Source organism: Saccopteryx leptura, chromosome 6 (genome assembly GCF_036850995.1).
Source record: "Saccopteryx leptura isolate mSacLep1 chromosome 6, mSacLep1_pri_phased_curated, whole genome shotgun sequence".
Taxonomy (NCBI): domain Eukaryota; kingdom Metazoa; phylum Chordata; class Mammalia; order Chiroptera; family Emballonuridae; genus Saccopteryx; species Saccopteryx leptura.
Genome location: NC_089508.1, coordinates 76,052,621 through 76,069,590, shown reverse-complemented (window position 1 = coordinate 76,069,590; position 16,970 = coordinate 76,052,621). Strand labels below are relative to the sequence as shown.

Genomic DNA, 16,970 nt, shown 5'->3' with positions numbered 1-16,970 from the left:
ACCCCTTGCTCAAGCCAGCAACCTTGAGCTTCCACCCAGCGACTTTTGGGCTCAAGCCAGCATTCATGGGGTCATGTCTACGATCCTATGCTCAAGCTAGCAACCCCATGCTCAAGCTGGATGAGTCTGTGCTCAAGCTGGCAACTTTGAGGTTTCAAACCTGGGTCCTCAGTGTCCCAGGCCGATGCTCTATCCACTGTGCCACTGCCTGGTCAGGCAAGGAAGAAAATTATTTGATAAATCCTCTTAAAATATGCAAAACAATGACCAAGATTAGATTTCATTTCTCGTGCCATTCTTACATGGTTATTAATTGTTATAATATTTTCACATTACGGACCTAAAGTTTGGAGATAGAATTGCTGGCCACCCAGTCTGACACATCTATGTCCACCCTGACCACCTCAATGGTACATGCTCCTAGCTGAGCTTCGACCAAGCCCAGACTTTTCCCACTGCTTTCATTTCATTGTTTTTGAGTGTTTTACTGTTATTGGTGTTAGAAATTGTGAAAGCTTGGCTGTTTAATGCATTTGTTGTTTGTATTTAACATTCAAGACACTGAGAAAAAGGTGAACATGGAATAAAACAAGATTGGTGGGGTCAAACTATGAGAATAGACCATTCATAAACAATGATATGGGCAAAGAGAGAAAAAACATAAAGACATAGAACATAAGTTTAAAAAGCCATACTGTGTCAAATCAATGGTTTCTATTCAGTTCAATGCCTTCTCTTTGACAGTAGCACCAGGGTAAGTTTTGTGGTAAAGCTTGTCATTCACACTCTTTAATCTTGTCCTCAAAAGGTTAGAAAGACATGTGAACATACCTAGCTTTCACTAACAACACATTAAGGATCTGGTCATAATCTAGTCTTGGATCTGTCAGTACTGTATTTCTATTCAATAAGTCATCTGTATTTTCTCTTAATCGTTATAATGAATACTTATTTTATTTAAGCCAATATGGATTCTAGTCCAAGATTCTACCAGTAACTGAGTATTTGACCTTGGTACTTGAGGAGGGTATTTGAGGAGATGAAGACAAAATGGTTAAGATCCCTCACTGCTCTAAAATGTTATAATTTGGCTACCAAATTTCAAAAGGATGATACCACACATTTTCATTATTCATATACACTATTTTGCAGGCTGTAGTTAACTTCCTCCACCTTTGCTTTCTCTAGACTTCAAAGAATCAGTTTCTTGTGGTTGAAAGGACCCTTGAAACTCATTTACTAGAACCCACAGGATGCCTGAGTCACCGTAATCGAATTCCCTACTGGCCCTCAGCTTGCTCCTGTTTGGATACTATTATTGACAGTGAATTTTATGAATTCCTAAGCCAGCTCAATTCATTTTCAACTAATTCCAACTGTCAGAAATTATCCTTTTAAAAAAAATGTTTTTAAAGTTTAAAAAAAAATTTTTTTAGAGAGAGGAGATTGAGAGATAATGGATGCAGGGGTGGAGAGGAATGGGAAGCATCAACTTGCTTCTTGTATGTGCCTGTGCCTTGATCAGGCAAGCTCAGAGTCTCAAACCAGCAACCTCAGTGGTCCAGGTCGATGCTTCATCCACTGTCCCACCACAGGTCAGGCCTGTCAGAAATTATTCTGATATGAATTCAGATATAAATGTTGAAATAAATCTGTGTCCTTGCAACTTCCTGCTTTTTCCCTAAAGAGCATGACAGCATAGACCAGTGGTAGTCAACCTGGTCCCTACCACTCACTAGTGGGTGTTCCAGCTTTCATGGTGGGCAGTAGCAGAGCAACCAAAGTATAAATAAAAAGATTTAACTATAGTAAGTTGTTCTATAAAGATTTATTCTGCCAAACAGCGAAAATCCGACACAAAGTACTTGGTAAGTAATTATTATTATCTGCTTTAACTTGCTATAACTCTGCTTTATAAATTATATAAAGTAAAGTTACTTCCCTACTTTATAAATCATCATTACTGTGGAACTGGTGGGTGGTTAGAAAATTTTACTACTAACAGAGATACAAAAGTGGGCAGTAGGTATAAAAAGGTTGACTACCCCTGGCATAGATCCTAAACGACTTTTCTACATGAGCCACGATAGATTTTCTAACACTAGAAGAAGCTATCACATGCCTCTACGTCTCTTTACTCCTCCAGGCTAATCACTCTTTAGCCTTTATTTCTATATCATTGTGCTTAATCCTTTGATTGGCTGTTCTTCTCTGAACAAACTCCAGCTTGACAGGGCCTGTCTTAAGTACATTATGCCAGATGGAAACTAATATTTTAGCCTTGGGATAGTTAATGCTAAGAATAGAAGGATTATATCTTCCCTTGTTCTAAATATTTATATCAATATTTTTATTAACACAAATAAGATCAAATTAACTTACGAGATTTATATTTTTTAATATTTTTCATGTATTGTTATTTGGCTACATTTTCCCCACCCTGTAATTGTAACTGGATGCAGATGGTAATGGAGAAGCTCAAACAGGAAGATGACCACTCTGGGTGATAGGAGACACGCCTCTTTTTAGCTGCGTGACCTGGGGCAAATAACTCCAATTTCCTGTGCCCTGGTTTTCTTGTTTCTAAAATGGAGAGTAGAACAATTCTTCAAATATCTAAGATAAAAAGATAAACAAACAGATATAAATATTATTTTCTTAAGTTATAAAAACTATAAACCCTGGGCCCTGGCCGATTGGCTCAGTGGTAGAGCGTGGGCCTGGCGTGCAGGAGTCCCGGGTTTGATTCCTGGCCAGGGCACACAGGAGAAGCGCCCATCTGCTTCTCCACCCCTCCCCCTCTCCTTTCTCTCTCTCTCTCTTCCCCTCCCGCAGCCGAGGCTCCATTGGAGCAAAGATTGCCCGGGCCCTGAGGATGGCTCTGTGACCGCTGCCTCAGGCACTAGAATGGCTCTGGATGCAGCAGAGTGATGCCCCAGAAGGGCAGAGCATCGCCCCCTGGTGGGCATGCTGGGTGGATCCTGGTTGGGCGCATGCAGGAGTCCGTCTGACTGCCTCCCGGTTTCCAGCTTCGAAAAAATGAAAAACAAAACAGAACAAACAAACAAACAAACAAACAAAAACTATAAACCCTGGCCAGTTGGCTCAGTGGTAGAGGGTTGGCTCAGTGTGTGGATGTCCTGGGTTCAATTCCCCATCAGGATACACAGGAGAAGTGACCATCTGCTTCTCCACCCCTCCTCTGCTCTCTCTTCTCCTTCTGCAGCCATGGCTCAATTGGTTCAAGTACACTGGCCCAGGGCACTGAGGATGGCTCTGTGGAGCCTCCACATCAGGTGCTAAAAATAGTTCAGTTGCAAGCATGGCCACAGATGGGCAGAGCATTGGCCCCAGATGGGGGTTCCTGGATAGATCCTGGTTAGGGCGCATGTGGGAGTCTCTCTATCTCCCCTCCTCTCACTTAGGAGTGGAATTGCTGGGTCATATAGTACCTGTATGTTGAACCTTTTTAAGAATTACTAACCTGTTTTACTATAGATTTTACTAACCTGTTTTTCTTCTTCTTCTAAGTGAAGAGGTAAAACAGATTAGTAAAATCTATAGTAAAACAGGTTAGTAATTCTTTTTTTTTTTTCTTTTCATTTTTCCGAAGCTGGAAACGGGGAGGCAGTCAGACAGACTCCTGCATGCGCCTGACCGGGATCCACCTGGCATGCCCACCAGGAGGCGATGCTCTGCCCTTCTGGGGCATCACTCTGCTGCATCCAGAGCCATCCTAGCGCCTGAGGCAGAGGCCACAGAGCCATCCTCAGCGCCCGGGCCATCTTTGCTCCAATGGAGCCTCAGCTGCAGGAGGGGAAGAGAGAGACAGAGAGGAAGGAGAGGGGAATGGGTGGAGAAGCAGATGGGCGCTTCTCCTGTGTGCCCTAGCCGGGAATCGAACCCGGGACTCCTGCACATCAGGCCGACGCTCTACCACTGAGCCAACCGGCCAGGGCCAGGTTAGTAATTCTTAAAAAGGTTCAACATACAGGTACTATATGACCAAGCAATTCCACTCCTAAGTATGTACTCAAGAGAAATGAAAACATGCCCACACAAAAACTTGAATGCAATATTCATAACAACAGTATTCATAATAGCCAAAAAGTAAAAACAACTTAAATAGCCATCAACTGATGAATGGATAAACAAAATGTGGAATATCCATACAATAGAATATTATTCTATAAAAGTGAATAAAGCACTGATACATACAACAACATGGATAAGTGAATCTTACAAACATTATGCTAAGTAAAGAAGCCAGACACAAAAGGCCACATATTTCATGACCCTAATTACATGAAATGTCCAGAATAGGCAAATTCATAGAGATAGAAAACAGACAAGTGTTTGCCAGGCTGAAGGAAGATAAAACTAGAAAAGTGACTGAAAATGGGTAAAAAGTTTTTTGGAGGGGTAATAAAAATGTTCTAAAATTAATTGTGATGGAGGCACAACTGTGGGAATATATACTAAAAGCTGTTGAAGTGTACACTTTGAACAGGGGAATTGTATAGTATGTGTTATAACTCAATAAAGTTGTTTTTTAAAAGTACTATACAAAAGTATGACATTACTTTGTTTTTATATCTCTAGTGAATGACTGATAGCAACTCTAAGAATACTTCCCTGAATTATAAAACTCAGAGGCCAAACAGTAAATGTTGGCAAGGATGTCAGGAAAAGGGAGCCCTTGTACACTGTGTGGGAATGAAAACTGGTGCAGCCACCATGGCAAACAGAGTGGAGGTTTCCCAGAAAATGAAAAATGAAACTGCCTTTTGACCCAGCAATTCCACTTACGAGTATATATCTGAAGAAACCCAAAACACTAATTCAAAAGAATGTATGTATCCCTATGTTGATTGCATCATTATTTACAATAGCCAAGCAATCCAAGTGCCCATCAATAGACAAATGGATGAAAAAGTTGCGGCGCACAGGTACAATGGAATTGTTACTCAGCCATAAGAAAAAATAAAATTTTACCATTTGCAACAGTATGGATGAACCTAGAAGGCATTATGCTAAGTGAAATAAGCCAGATAGAGAAAGACAAATATACCATGTGATTTAACTTATATGTGGAATCTAAAGAACAAAATAAACAAACAAAATAACAGACTCATAGATACAGAGAACTGACTGATGGTTGTTAGAGGAGAAGGGTGGAGGGGACTGGTTGAAAAAGGTGAAACAATTACGAAATACAAAATAGTCACAGGGATATAAAGTACAGTATAGGAAATATAGTCGATAATATTGTAATAACTAGGTATGGTGCCATGTGGGGATGGGAAAAATTGGGGGGACAACTTTGTAAAAAAGCACATTATTGTCTGACCACTATGCTGCAAAGACCTCCAGCACTACCCTCAGCAGTGTGAGCATGCATGTGTGTGCATGCACACACTCACACACACGCTCACCTCCATCACATACTGCACTTGAACTAAATTGGTAATTTAGGGAACTCCTACTCCAGTCCCTATTTTAAACTTGGCTATTCTAAAGTTCAGGCCACAGGCAGACTATGGTGAGAACAGGAATCTGAAAATTAGTGAACGTCAGTAACATCAGGGTTCAACTTTACTTATTTATTTGAGTGAGTGAGAGGAGAGGAGATAGACAGACTCCTAAACACATTCCAACTGGGATCCACCCAGCAACCCCCATCTGGGTGAAAGCTCTAATCAACCGATCTATTTTTAGCACCTGAGGTTGACACTGGGACCAACCAAGATATCCTCAGTGCTCGGGGCTGACACTTGAACCAATTGAGCCCTGGCTGCGAGAGGAGGAGACAGAGAGAGAAGCAGGAGAGGGAGGGGAAGAGAAGTAGATGGTCACTTCTCCTGTGTGCCCTAACTGGGAATCAAACCCAAGATGTCTGCACACCTGGCCGACACTTTACCACTGAGCCAATTGTCCAGGGCAGGCTTCAATTTTAGATTTCACTTTTGAGCTGCGATGCCAAAGTAAGTTAATGGATCTCTTAGATCTTCAGATACTCACCTGTAAAATTAGCAAGATGATAGAAGTAAAACACCTAGTGAGCACTGTTCTCTTTAGATGCCACATATGTTACCAGATTTTGTATTTTCATGTGTAACTATATTTCAGTATGTACGGTATTTAGCCACATACACAGCTAGCTCAACATACTTTTCTTTTTTATCAAAGACAAAATGTGTGGATGCTTTCTCTGAATTTCCGGAAAGATGAATAACTGCAATTTTCTCCTGAAGAGGTGTGTGTTTAAATTAAGTCTTATTGTACTCGTTTCCAAAAAAAAGTGCTGTATTTTAATCACTCTACTGTCCCTACTTTGAATTTTTTTAAAGATCACTATGAATTCCTACAACTATGAAATTCTTTCCATTGCTAAAGACTGCAAATATGCAATCTGAGAAAATGGGCAATTTGAGACTATCTCCAGAACCAGCTTGGGGACCTGCACAAAGAGCACTGTAACTATGGAAACACTTGGCAATGGAGTTACAATATAAATCAAAAAACCAGTTTCATTATTCAGGTACCAAGCATTTGATATCGATTTATAGCAACTGTAAGCTACTAATAATTGTATTCTATTTCCTTTGTCAAACATGATTTTCTCTCTCAATGAGGTCTTTAGGAAATTCTTAAGTATTTTTCTGAAGGAGAAGAAAATGATAAATTAAATCCACTTAAGTGGTGCGGTGTACCTGACTGTTTGTTTTGATCCATTTATGAAATAAACACTATAAAATCAGGCATATTTGGCACTTGGCATATGCTTTGTAATATTATTTACTACACACATACACACACACACGTGTTTATATATGTGGCCTATCTCCTCAACCAAGATGATAAATTCCTCAATCAAATGCAGGGAACATAAGATACTTCATCACCACTACCCATCAGAGGGCCCACAATACAGCCCACTTTTTTGACTAATTTAGCTTTTCTTTTCTAAACACAAGAGGCTTTGAAAGAAGATAATTCATAGCACATTAATGTGTATAAAATATTATAATGGGGAAAATGGGCATCAGTGACTGACAGCCCTACAATGCTAAGTTCTCTAAGGAGAAGGTTCTCCTTAGAAAGCATACAACCTTATACCCTTATAAACATGGTGGCTGTTTCATTTTTTTGCACACTTTCTTTGGGGGGGACCTAGACCAATTCTAACTCTTAATTTCCTCTGCCCACAGGAAGTTTATTTTTTAACTGACAGTTTTCATTTTGTTTTTCTTTAGAACTGGGTGCTACCTGAGCCTCTATCCTTCTCTTTCCCTATTTCCCCTCAGTGAAGAGAGTTAAGGGTAAACACAAAGAATTTTAGAATCAAGCTCAGTTCTGAAGCCCCACACGGAACATCGACAAAGAGCCTCACTGCATGGTAACACAGAATAGAAGAGAAGCAGACCAGCTTCTCTCACTGATAAAACACTGCAACCACGCTAAGATCCTGATGGAGCAGCAACACAATCCAGCCCCACTGAAAAAAAATCACAAAATTCTTCAACAATATATATCACACCTGTTATATTTTGAGGTGAGTGGATCGTTTCACAGGGATCCTTCTTTCCCAAAAACCACATGTGCACATTCTATTTCATATCTCCAGAGACACATGATCTCTGGCAGCCCTGTGTTTACCATGAGCCCAGAGAGAGGCAATGGCTCAAGCCTGGCCAATCACATTTTCTCTCCTAAGAGTCTGGAACTGGAACCAGGAGAAGAGTTAAGGCAGTGTCTCCATGATGCTGTAACATGTAGACTTGGGTACTATGAGGTAGTCGTTTTTCTACCAGTGGACAGTGGAACAGAGAAATCCGGTCTGTATATGGGTAAGATGGAAGCAGATAATACACACAAAAGCAGACAGAGGGAGAGGGAGCGTGAGCACCCCTTAAGTCTGTGCTGGCCTCCTATTTGTTCCCTAGTTCCAGTCTCGCTCTTGTTTGGGGGCCCGCCAACCAGCATATCCTTATAACAAACTCCTCTTTCTGTTAAGGCTAGTTCAAGTTCCTTTGAGACACCTATATGCAGCTAGTTCTAAGATGTAAGCATTGCGTAAGCCACAAAATCCCACTTACCAGTTGTTGGAAATCCTCCAGTGTTTATCAAGCACCTACCATGCAAACGTTTTCTACTATCAGTGTACAGAAATCTGAGTTTTATTTTCCACTTAACATTTTCTCTTGACGATAGCAAAAATCATTTTAGGATATACATACATACATACCGTATTTTTCGCTCCATAAGACGCACCTGACCATAAGACGTACTCAGGGTTTCAAGGAGAAAAATAAGAAAAAAAATATTCTGAACCAAATGGTGTGTTAAAATATTTAATAAAATATACCACAATAATATTGTAACAATGTAAACTCAACAGCAGTATTAACAACCATTAGCACTGTTATTAACAAATGAGAAGAGACTTTAATGTTCAAATACTCTTCTAGTTGTCCGGGAACCCGCAGCAGCTAAAAAAAAAAAATGAATTTGCTCCATAAGACGCACGGGCATTTTCCCCTCCACTTTTGGGGAAAAAAGTGCATCTTATGGAGTGAAAAAAATACGGTAGTAGTTTTATGCCTATAATGTAAATCCAGAACCTATGATTCCAGTTTCATTTTATAGCTAATATTCACTCTGAGTTGCTGATATACTTCCATCAATATTCTGAAAAACATTTTGGAAAATAAAGATGCTAGAAGTTTAGAAAAGTCATCTTTCCTCTCTTTAATCAGACCAAGTGTATCTAACAAATTTCAACTGTGCTGATCAAAAGTTCTAGAAAAATGGCCTCTTTAGAAACATCAATAGAGTTATTATATCCACAGATTTAACATTACCATGATTCAGTGACACACTGTTCATCCCACCCTGAACCCCTAGGGAGCCAGACTACACAGTCCTATCCAACAAAATATATAGTCTAGCAACAGAGTGTGTCTCAAAATTACCCAAACATAAGATTTACCTGGATCGCTTGTAAACAATAGATTCCAGGAGTCCACCTCAGACCTACTGCATCAGAACTTCTAAGAGACAGGCCTAAGACTATGGAAATACAACATGCGTCCCTAGAGGACTCAGAATCTCCCCCAAACTGTTTAATATGACTTTAAGAATGACCCTTAAGCTTCACACTCAAGAGAAAGCCCCTGTCAGATGTCGCTGAACCAGGCTTTGATGTTCTTTCTGGCTCAAATTTCCTAAACTTTATTAAATTCTCTGGCTCCTCTCCAAATGACCCTCTGTGGCGAAGTTCTATAGTTTCCCCAGAGCTCAGCTGCCTTGTTACTCCCGGAGTTTTCAACTGGAAACCCAGTTCTAACGGAGCTGCCCCTGTATCTTCTCCCCCTCCTTCCCCTAGCCCTTCCAACTGTATGCTGCACTCGAAGGCAGCCCTGACTGGGTGTGGCTTGGCCTTCAGAGGCCACCACAGTCCAAAACAGACTCCAGGAAGGATGACTTACATGCCATCCATAAACGTGAGAGGAAATTATATCCATTGTTCTAACTCAAGTTGATTTATTTGATTACATATACAGCACTTTTCCTATATGTATACTTTTAAAAATACTGAAGCAAATTCCCCAGTATATTACTGAAGGATCAATCCAGTAGTTTCTTGGGAATAAATTTTTTAGAAGGGAATTTTCAAGAGGGTAGTCCTTGGCCAACTCATTTCATAAACCTCAAATGTGTTCTTAAGGTCAATGTGCAGAGAGTCACAACTGTATTCCAGCTGCCACACTGGTCCTCTACTTACTGGGAAATGCCAGCAGCAAGAAAAGAAGCAGTAAGAAGAAGGGATGACAGTGAAAGACCCTCACCAATCTGATGCTTATGATGTGTCAGACAACAAAGTGCAGGGTCCTGCTTTAGAAAGCACAAAAGGTGCCTGACCTGTGGTGGTGCAGTGGACGGAGCACTGACCTGGAATGGTGAGGTCGCTGGTTCAAAGCCCTGGGCTTGCTTGGTCAAGGCACATATAAGAAGCAACTACTATGAGTTGATGCTTCCCACTCCCTTCATCTTCTCTCTCTAAAGGCAATAAATAAAAATCTTTAAAAAAAAGAAAAGAATGAAAGGTATAGTAGTAAATCGAAAACCAAAAGGTATAGAATGGGTGTGAAGAAGGGTTTGTTTATAAATTTACTGATAATAGTTATGTAATGATGCAAAAATTATAATGCTATCATTTTAATGTATGGGATAAAGTTTTTTTTTCTCTCCACAAAAGCTAGCAAGACAACAAAGCCCAATAAAACCACTTTGCTCTCTGAAATGAACAGATATTTCTGGTGGTAAAATCCACTTTGCCAGGGTTGATGGGTAAGAGTACAGTCTTTCTCCTAAGGGGAGAAAAGGAGTCTTCACCTGGTAGGAACTGCAGGCTTAATGAAAAATTTTCTGCCACTGCTCTTGGGAGGAGACGGGGCAAGCAGTCTGGGCCATAAGACTCACTCTGGGTTATACCGATTCCCTAGAATGACATGGCTATGAAAGTGTCCGGGGCAAGCAGACAAGAAGCAGAACACCCAATTCACCTGACACCTGTACTAACCTTGGAAGAACTAGATGGTGTTGTCAGAGAAGACTATAGGAGTCTTTCCAGAGAAAGCAAAGGAGCCCAAGGGGAGTCACTACCTTCAACATTATAAATGAAGGTAATATAAAAGAGTATATACAGACAAATACACACACTCAGGAACTGTTTATCTGTCTGTGTCCTGGAGATTTAGACCAGTACCTTTTTTTTCCTTTCTTTTCTTTCTTTATTCTTTCTCTCTCTCTTTCTGTCTTTCTTTCTTGTTTTGTGACTGAGACAGAGACAGAAAGAGGGACAGACAGGAAGGGAGGGAGATGACAAGCATCAATTCTTTGTTGCAGCACCTTAGTTGTTCATTGATTGCTTTTTCATATGTGCCTTGACCAGGTATGCCACAGCAGAGTGAGTGACCCCTTGCTCAAGCCAGCGACCTTGGGCTTCAAGCTAACAACCTTTGGGCTCAAGCCAGCAATCACGGGGACATATTGATGATCCCACGCTCAAGCCAGCGACCCTGTGCTCAAGCTGGTGAGCCAACGCTCAAGCCAGATGAACCTTGCTCAAGCCGGCAACTTCAGGGTTTTGAACCTGGGTTGCCTGCATCCCAGTCCAATGCTCTATTTACTGTGCTACTGCCTGGTCAGGCCCAGTAACTTTTCTAAAGTGTGAAAATTCCTTCTGTGCACAGAAGGACTGCTACTGTGTGCCCAGATAGGTACATGGACAAATGATGTTTACCCAACTTGACAGAAACCAGTCAAAACATTCCTCCCAAACAACTGATTTCAACTTGTTCATGTTTTCCTCCAATAACAGCCAGACAGACTGTTTCATATATGCAGTTGACTCTACAAATATTTGCATGTAATCATGGCAATCTCAGTGAGCCCTTGTACTCCAAGTGCTGCCGAACAGCATTGAAAGACAGGTGTCCTGCAACCTGATGTGAAATACCATCTGCTTAAAGTACAGGAGAAAGGAACTGCAGCAGCACAGACCTGGCCTGATCCTGCAATATGTGCATTAGCAGGAACCAGATGGCTAAAGCAGCCAGAAAAGAAATGCCACACTCTGAAAAGTTCAGAGTGACAAAAATAACAAACAAAAAGTCCAAGCTTCATGGGCTATATGACTCTCTCCAGTCACTTGACTCTTCACTGAACAGAAAGCACAGTCCCTAAAAAAGAAAGCACTAGCAGGAAAACAACCCAGAGGGAAGCTTCTGTCAGAGCCTTGGTTCTCCCTTTATCCACAGCATTGGACAACTCTGAACCCCAACTGCAAATGTACTATTTCCTCACTAATAATCATTTGATACTTTTGATGCTATCACGTTGTGACGTAAAGGAGACTCTACTCCACACATTACTCCATTCTTTTATATTCATTTTATTTCTTAAACATCAAGTATGATATTAGAATGATCAAAAGAGGTTGGAAAATAGTATGCTCACAACCACTAAAATGAATAGCCATGAATTCACTATGCCAAACTTTAACACACATACAAATGGCCTGGGAATCTTGTTAAAATACAGATTCTGATTTAGTAGGTCTGGAGCGGGGCCTGAGATTATGAAGAATAACAGGCTCCCAGGGGATGCTGGTACTGCTGGTCCATGGATCACATCTTGAGTACCAAACCAAGGCCTTCAACTATGACTTCCCTTGAGAGGCCATTTCTCTGACACATGATTATTAACAATAAAAAAACCCAAACAAATAAAACAAACAAACAAAAAACAAACCACTATTAAAAGAAATCAGAGAAAAATATGGGAAAACAGCTGTTCCTGGTTCTAAAGAATGGAAAAAAGAAACAAATTTATGATTCTTGACCCCTATTTTTATTCATGCCATCCATCATTCTATTCTCTTTTTCTTAAAATTGACTTGCTATCCTGACTCCCTTAAGAGAGATGAAGATTGTTACCAGCCTATCAGTATTCAAGATACAAAAGCATCATCTTTTGTTGTCTACTTCCAATTACCACAGACAGGCCAGCCCTGGGGTGGTTTCAGACTTGTTATGGAGGCAGCCATTAGGACTATCTCTGGCATTAGAAACATAGCTGAACAACCCTAAATTCTTTTATAAAGAATCTCCAAGAGTCCTATAACATCTAAAAAGATAACCTTGACCAGGCGGTGGTGCTGTGGATAGGGTGTTGACCTAGGACACTGAAGACTCAGGTTTAAAACCCTGAGGTTGCTGGTCTGAGCGAGGGTTCATCTAGCTAGAGCACAGGGTTGCTGGCTTGAGCATGGGATCATAGATAAGACCCCATGGTCGCTGGCTTGACCTCAAAAATCACTGGTTTGAAGCCCAACGTCACTGGCTTGAGCAATGGGTCACTGGCTCAGCTGGAGCCACCTGGACAAGGCACTTATGAGAAAGCAATCAATGAACAACTAAAAAAAGTGCTGCAACATAAAAATAACCTTATGTGAGCTCAACCAAACTATTTGAAGTAAGCAATTTTTGCTCGCTTTGACTCTTGGTGATTTAATTTAGAGTATTTAACTAATACTCTGAAAACGCCACTAACCTCTGAGTCTAGCCACAATAGGAACACAACATTAGAACATATCCAAAAGTCTTTCATTTTAAAAGATGAAGGACAGAGGGGGATAGAGTTTAAAGTTAACTCTCTAGAGCTGAAATCCAGTCACCCTGACTGTATCTGATACCTTCTTAAACACAATTTACATTCCAAACATCCCCATTGTCACTGAGCAGCAAAGGAAATCCAAAGTACTAGAAATAATTAAGGTGCATCTTAGATGCATTAAAGTAGCCAATAATGAAGTACATACTCTATGACTACAATAGACTTACTCCGAGGACATTTTAAAATACAAGCTGTTGAAAAGTTGCTCGTCTGAATTAAAAACCACTCTTACTTTATTAGTCTTAATGACCTCAAACCAAACCCAAGTTCTCTTATAACAAAAGGAAGTGACAACCACGTCAAGGAGACACCGTGTGAGGAGCAGATATTCCCCAGGGCAGATGTGAGCCGCAGGCAACTTGTCTTCTGAGCCTAAGATTCCAACTCCTCAAAATGTTGCTGTATGAAAAGAATCCTAGTTTTTCTGGATTTTTCTCTACTTGTTAGGCTAAAGGGGCTAGACAAGAGAACGAGCTCCTGCAGCTATAAATAAATTAGTCCTTCAGGCCTTGCGATGTCAAGCTGGAGAAGCCAGCTTTGTGACCGGGTGGCTCTTCATGTAATTCTGTGGGGCTTTCCCCCAGGAAAGGGGGCACAGAGAAGGCTTCTGAAGAGCAAGCAGTGGCTGAAATCAAACCAAATCAAGTCAAAATATTAGAGGATATACACTTTCCCCCCAAAATGGAGGCCTGCCTGACCAGGCAGTGGTGCAGTGTGCAGGCTCACTAGCTACAGCACAGGGTTCCCGGCTTGAGCAAGGGGTCATTGGCTCAGCTGGAGTCTCCCCACTCCCATATGAAAAAGCAATCAATGAACAACTAAGGTGCTGCATCTATGAGCTAATGCTTCTCATTTCTCTCTCCCTTTCTCTCTCTCTCCCTCTTGCATATGTGGCACACTTAAAAAAAATGTAGTGATAATGGAGTGTCTTAATGCGAAACAACAGCAATACTATAACCTCATTAACTAACCTACTTACTATATATTTCTCACTGCTAAGTCTCTTGGGTGCCTCTGGATTCCAGGCCTCTTACAGAGGATTCTGACACTCCTGCAAAGGTGAAAAGAGACTGAGAACTGGTGATCTCCATCATAAAGAATGGCAATGAATGTATTTGTTCCCAGGGTGAGGATAAACAAATATAAGGTGGTGAGTGCTGTTATTATTACAGAAACAGATATATTACAGGTCCTAGGTAACTTACACCACACTTTGCAACTTACTATTATTTCTTCCTTATTCTCTAGGGATGTAACCTATAAATAAAGGAAAGGGGATTATGGCATTGTTTCCTCCAACAATGATGGCTAGACCAACTCCATCAGAATCCCTTGGATGCTTTTTATTAAAATGATGATTCCTGGGGTCCACTTAAAAAGATTCTGAATCACAAATTTGGCTGGGGTCCAGAAATCTATTTTAAATCATTATCCTTAGTGATTCTGAGCTCTCTAAAGTCTAGAGAACCTTAGCATAAGGTATAGTAGCTTTGTACTGCTGATTTGTTGAAAAGTCTTATTAATTGATTTTTATGGTGACTGCCACATCACACTTAATGGCAGAAGAAGTCCACTTGGGACCATTATCCATTCTTGGCAATTACTTTTAACCTTTTGGAAATATCCACTTGTTGGGCAAACAAGTGTGTTAGGCTTACTCGTTTGATGCATGAGCACGGGGCAGCACCACGTGTGTATAGTCTATGTAAGGCTGCAGGTGCTTGCCCTCAGGGAAGCAGATTGTAAATTGTGGATTGCCTACTGCCATTGGAAGGGGCCATTTTTTTGCTATTGTTTGCCAGAGAAGTTGTTCCTCTCCCCTGTTTGATAGTCAGTGCTAGGGGAGAGAGGAAGTGGTTTTCCCTGCCTGCTTGTTTGTCTGCCGTTGCGAGACTCTAATACATGGAATGGCCCATCATCCTCAGGCTCCACACTTTCTCTATGTATGCCCAAATCCAATGTGAGCCTGCAGGGCCACAGCCACTGGCCTTACACCACTACACTAGATCTAATTATAAACCAGATGCAGTTGGTCATGTAGATCCTTGAGAGAATATTCCAATTAGGAGATGAGAGAAATATGCAGTTCATTGCAAGAGACAAAGATGGATTAGGGGCAAGGTAAGAAGTAAGCCTGGATGCTTGAGTGTGAGAAAATGTAGTTGAATTTAATAAGCATCAGTGGAGTCTCAAAGGGAGAACAAGTTCTGAGAAGAAGGGAGTGGTCAGGAGCGTTATCACTAGATTAAGTAGAATGAGGACTGAAGGTTTAGGCATGAAGTGGGTCCTCACCTAGAAGAATGTTGTTACTGGTAGACAAATCTGTCATATCAATGGAAATGAAAACTAAATTAAAAGGGCCATGGAGAAATCATGGTAAGAAAATGAAGAGCTCATAAACAGACTACTCTTTGATAAGAAAAGGAAAGGAAGAAATTGGCCTAGCATGGATAAAATGTACTTTTTGTTTGTTGATGAGTCTTTTCAGGAATTCCTCAGACTTTCATTCTATTTTGCAGAACAAAAAGAGTTCAAAGGTACTCTTCTAAAAGTTCAAAAGGTTTTCCAGTCCTCAGCCTCCCCACCCCACTACCCAAAGGGATGGTTAGAGTTGGACTTAAGGTCTCACCGACTCACTTGGGAATCACTTTGACAAGCAATGGGACAAAGACATTGACTATGCTCCCAGCTGTCCACAGAGTAAACAGATCGGAAAAACTCACTAACCCTAACCTTTCAGTCCAAGGCTTGGAATGAAGGGAAATGGATAAAAGAAGATGACAATTTTGAAACAAAAGCTTTGCCTACAATCATACCCTAGGAATGTGGAAGAGGAAAAGAAGAAAACTCCAGCAGTTAGAGTTGGGAGATTTTCCTTCTGTTATCCAAAAAAGACACAGCAAGGACAGGAAGACACAATGGCCAATCAGGAAGAAAAATCTCTTTGTGGCTAATATACTAGATGCACTGTCCTCGTGCCATTTACATAAGTGTAGCCTTGGGAACACAGCCAGCTCAGGGGTGGAGTTGACTCATCAGCTGCAACAGCGCTAGTCTCCAAGGCCTTGTCAGGAGACCTTGTCAGATCAATATAGAATGAGCTCTGTCAGAGTCCCAAGTTTTTCCAGAAAGAGAGAAAATAGAGAGAAATTAAATATTAATAAAATGACCACAAGATATATAGGGTATTTTTACCTCCCAAGGAACAAAATCCTTCTATTCAAATTGTGAAGCAGTTCTATGGAATAGTTTTGATTAGACATTCTATACAATAGTCTTTGGCCCTTTATTTCCCATCACAACACGCATTTTCAAACTTTTCAGTATTCAAGTTATTTATTCTCACTGCTGAGATGTAGATAAACAGATAGATTGATCGAATAGCTTTATTTAGACATAACTCAGACTATATAATACACTCATTTAAAGTAGACAATTCAGTGGGTTTTAGAATATAGACAGGGTTGTCCAACCTTTGCCACAAAAAATAATTTTTAGAACATTTTTATCATCTCAAAAAGTAGCTCCACACCTATTAGCAATCACTCCTCATCTCCTACCTCCCATGTCCCATCTCCCTCAGCCTTAGACAACCATTAATCTACTTTTTATCTCTATGAATTTGCCTATATTGAACATTTTATACACATTAAGTCATATAATATGTAGTGTTTTGTGACTAGTTTCTCTCATTTAGCATGTTTTTAAGGCTCACCCATGTTGCAATA

General features: G+C 40.7%; 1 protein-coding gene and 1 non-coding gene across 7 annotated transcripts in view; both read right to left on the bottom strand.

The window, feature by feature from the left end:
* Positions 1 to 16,970, bottom strand: part of FRMD5 (FERM domain containing 5) — a 330,285-nt gene that overhangs the window by 220,635 nt on the left and 92,680 nt on the right. The gene's annotated exons all lie outside the window — the stretch shown is intronic.
* Positions 3,884 to 3,959, bottom strand: TRNAI-GAU (transfer RNA isoleucine (anticodon GAU)). Its single transcript has one exon. It is a non-coding gene; the product is annotated as a tRNA-Ile (tRNA).